Source organism: Micropterus dolomieu, unplaced genomic scaffold, assembly GCF_021292245.1.
Source record: "Micropterus dolomieu isolate WLL.071019.BEF.003 ecotype Adirondacks unplaced genomic scaffold, ASM2129224v1 contig_14690, whole genome shotgun sequence".
In the NCBI taxonomy this organism is placed as follows: Eukaryota; Metazoa; Chordata; class Actinopteri; order Centrarchiformes; family Centrarchidae; genus Micropterus; species Micropterus dolomieu.
The window spans coordinates 1-4,386 of NW_025743676.1; the positions used below are offsets into that span (position 1 = coordinate 1).

Consider the following 4,386-nt stretch of genomic DNA (forward strand, 5'->3'; position numbering starts at 1 on the left):
CAGACAGAGTTAGACCATCAGACCAGAGCCACATACAGACAGAGTTAGACCATCAGACCAGAGCCACAGACAGACAGAGTTAGACCATCAGACCGGAGTCACATACAGACAGAGTTAGACCATCAGACCAGAGCCACAGACAGACAGAGTTAGACCATCAGACCAGAGCCACAGACAGACAGAGTTAGACCATCAGACCAGAGCCACATACAGAGTTAGACCCTCAGACCAGAGCCACATACAGACAGAGTTAGTTGGATCAGTACAGTGATCAGTTTATCATCAGGTCAGCAGGTAAGTTAATATCTTTAAACAGGAAGTGATGTCAGTGTCCTGACCTCTGACCCTCAGCCATCTGTGAGGAGATTCAGCAGTCTGATCAAAATAACACCAGTAGAGACCTTCATCAGACTGACTGAAGTTGTTGATGGTAAACTGTCCTTCAGGTCCAGATCCAAGTTTAGAACCATCTCTGATGAAGAAGGCTTCGTGTGAGATGTTATCTTTCGTTCTACAGTGCAGAGTGACATCACTTCCTGCCATTACAGGAAGTGCAGAAATCTCCAGAATAACCTGAGCCTCATCATCTGAAAAAGAAAACAGTTAGACCATCAGACCAGATCATGCAGGAGGAATCAGTAGAACCTGGATCAGTGCAGTGATCAGTTTATCATCAGGTCAGCAGGTTAGTTCATATCTATAAACAGGAAGTGATTTCAGCGTACTGACCTCTGACGCTCAGCCATCTCCGAGGAGATTCAGCAGTCTGATCAAAATAACACCAGTAGGGACCTTCATCAGACTGATTGATGTTCCTGATGGTAAACTGTCCTTCAGGTCCAGATCCAATGATAAATCCATCCCTGATGAAAAAGGCTTCGAGTGCGACCTGATCGTTGCTTCTACAGCGCAGAGTGACATCACTTCCTGCCTTCACAGGAGGTGCAGGAATCTCCAGAGTAACATTAGAATCTGCAGAAGAAGAAAACAGTTAGACCATCAGACCAGAGCCACATATTGTTATATTGACATGTAATTCGCTTTTATCCAAAGTGAGTTACATTTGAAGAACAACATAAAAGCAAAAACAGAGCATCAAATACAGCACCAGATCTATAACTGACAATACATACTAGTAAGAGCTAAAAGTACATCACATCAATGGGGTAAATACGTAGGGAAGGAAGTAAGAGTTAACAAAAAGTGCAATCAATACAGGATAATACTAAGGGGATAGACGAGGAGCACAGGAAGTGCATGCTTGTGGAGTTAGAAGTGTTATAAGAGGAAGTGTGAGTTTTCAAGAGCTTCTTGAAGTTAGAGAGTGACGCCCCTGCTCTGATGGCGTGTGGTAGCTCGTTCCACCATCGTGGTGTCACAGATGAGAACAGGGATTGGGATTGCTTTGTGTGAAGGGATGGCAGAGCCAGGCGGCGTTCGTTGGAGGAGCGTAGCGGCCGAGAAGGAACGTAAGTTTGTATTATGGAGTTTAGGTAGATGGTGCAGACCCAGTAGTCACTCTGTATGCAGCGTTAGTGACTTGAATCTGATTCTGGAGGCCACGGGGAGCCAGTGGAGGTCACTGAGTAACTGGAGTGACATGAGTCCTTTTGGGCTGATCAAAAACCAGACGTGCTGCTGCGTTCTGAACCATTTGTAAGGGTTTCACCGCACAAGCTGGGAGACCTGCTAGGAGGGCATTGCAATAGTCGATGCGAGACATAACCATGGTCTATACCAGAAGCTGGGTGGCGTACTGAGGTAGGGCCTGATTTTCCTTAGGTTGTACAGAGAAAAGCGGCACGACCGAGAGACAGCAGCAACATGGTCTGAAAAGGACAGCCAAGTTTTTCACCACCCTGGTTGGAGTGATGGTTGAGGAGCCAATTTGTAGTTTGATGTTTGATGACAGATTGCTTGGCTGGAATGACAAAGAGTTTAGTCTTACAGAGGTTTAGTTGAAGGTAGTGAGCCTTCATCCATGCAGATATGTCCGAGAGACAGTATGCGATCCATGCCGAGATGGTGGGGTTGCCTGGCGGGAAGGATAGGTAGAGTTGCGTATCGTCTGCGTAGCTGTGGTAAGAGAAGCCATGCAGGCCTGTGATGGCCTAAGCCACACAGGTTAACAGCCAGCAATGGTAATACCGCACACAAGCCATGTTTTAATTACACATTAAGTTATTTTTGCAGCGGGCCTAGTTAAAGTAATAGTTTATTTCAGGTATAATATACATTTATTTGCTTTAGCAATACACTGTTTAAATGGAGTGCACACATTTTCACATTGTAGGGTTATGTAAACATTTTCTGTTCATTCGTCCATTTTGTTTTCCCCTTATGTGTAAATTGGTTTGGCCAAGCCACTATATATGTTCTGGAACATTTCATTGGCATTAAAGGAACCGCTCTAAGCTGGTTTAAGTCCTATTTATGAGATACTGATATACAACAGTTATTACACAATCACTCAAAAATATACCAGGCGAATGTCCATGTTTTGGCCATATTTACTGTTTATATGTTCACTTTTATTGGGAGTTATCTTCAAAACATTATTTCTCTCCATACAACCACGTTCCAAATAACATAAAGCTTCCAAAACATTGTAATATTGATAAAAACAGTCAATATATATGACCAAACACTCCATGTTTTACACGCCCACAGCTTGAGAACAGAACATCCTACAGGGCTGCAATGTGGTCTCATTTTGTTCATCTCGACGTGACGAATCCAGACATATCCTGGATGTCTGTGTATCTCCTACCGGTCGCCAGCAAATCAAACTCTTCTTCTCTACTTCAATCTGACGACAGAAAAGAAACTTAACACTGACACCGACCTCACCAAGATGGCCGCACCCCAGATGGTCTCTGTTGACACAAAGCGCAGCTGTTTTAGGACGGAAAACAGCTAGAACAGCGAAAATCGATTACGCCCCCTATATCAGGTCAGTCCGTTCCCATGTTAATTTTTGGCGATTTACAGGTTTTGTACTTTAACAAACTCCTCCTAGAGAATTAATCCCACGGGCTTAAAATTTTTGCTGTCTAGTCTAAAGCTACTGACAATTAAAGGTTTTTCAATCTGTGGGTTTTCGAACGGTGTGCCCACCATAAACACATTTACGTACCAATATTCAGTTACAGTTTTAGCGCCACCTACTGGCAACAGGAAGTAAGTTCTGTGTGACACTTGTCATGTGATTTATATAATACTTTCATAATATGTTCCACACTTGTTGTACTGGGACATAACTAATAGTTACCGGCTGCTCTCTAGCGAAGAGATTCTAAAATCCTTCAAGCAGCGTCCAAAGTACGTAATATTTCAGAGCTGCAGCTTCTGCGCCTCAGCTTGCAGCTTTAATTATATTAATCTTCACTCGTGCTTCTCTGCTCATGCCAAGCTGCCAAGTTTCCAACCACCACAGTTGTTATTGCAGCCATCTGTGGGCACCCAGAGCTCTGTGACACTACTTCATATTTATACAGAAACTGGACAAAGCAGCAGCCTGCTGGTAGAAAAGTAAGCAAGGAGGTTGAACTACACGGTAAGTTCTGAAAATATGTGTCTGTCGCTTCATTCCAGCTGGTTGTATTTTGCTATGAAACAAGTTAGCATCACATAGAGCTGATCGATCAGAACGCCATTTAGGACAGACAGAGAGAGAGCAACAGGTGATCAGACAAACAGATTAAAGGTGTTTTCTTATTCTTTAGTGTCAGTGGTTGTTTTCACTTCAGCTCACCTGCAGGAACAGTCAGCCCAGACAGCTGCAGCAGCACGGACACACCTGCAACAGGAAGTCAGAGGTTACTGAAGGTCAGAGGTGAGTGGTGGGGAGGAGGGGTGGGCTCCTAATAATCCACGAGCTCCCCTTAAAACATGATTTGTGAAATCTCTAAAATGTACAGAGTAAAATAACTGGTTAGGGACGATGCAGAGTGAGCAGAGGTCTGATCTGTCAAAGATGGGCTTTAACTGTGTTACTGTTTGAGTCCTGTTGAGTCCCGGTTTGAAACTAAAATATCAGAAACAATAAACACGGCAGTGCGAGTGTAACTGGTGATTCAGTGTGTCAGGAATCAGAGGTCAGTGTGTTTCTTCTTCAGGTTTGGTGAAACTCAGCGTGGACGTTAATAACCATGGAAATTTCACAGTTAGAGAAGAAGTGACACATGAAACTCCGATAAGATCAGAGCAGCATTTAAGTTTTCCTGTGTGATGACAGTTCAGCTAGAAACTGGTTCAAACTGCCTCCTTCTCCTTTTATATGTCACCAAACTAACTGCCAGCAGTCACAATGTGAACAGAGTCACTAAGTGATTGAACGACACATGTGAACTTCCTCATCTACACAAAGTTAGGACTTTGAGGAAA

The 4,386-nt window shown here is 43.6% G+C and overlaps 1 long non-coding RNA gene across 1 annotated transcript; it reads right to left on the reverse strand.

Annotated features, from left to right (window-relative positions):
- Positions 1–374: 374 nt before the first annotated feature.
- LOC123966972 lies at positions 375–3,834 on the reverse strand. The gene is made up of 3 exons (XR_006824145.1): positions 3,755–3,834; positions 730–972; positions 375–587 (listed from the first exon to the last, which is right to left on the reverse strand). It is a non-coding gene; the product is annotated as an uncharacterized LOC123966972 (long non-coding RNA).
- Between the last annotated feature and the right edge of the window lie 552 nt (positions 3,835–4,386).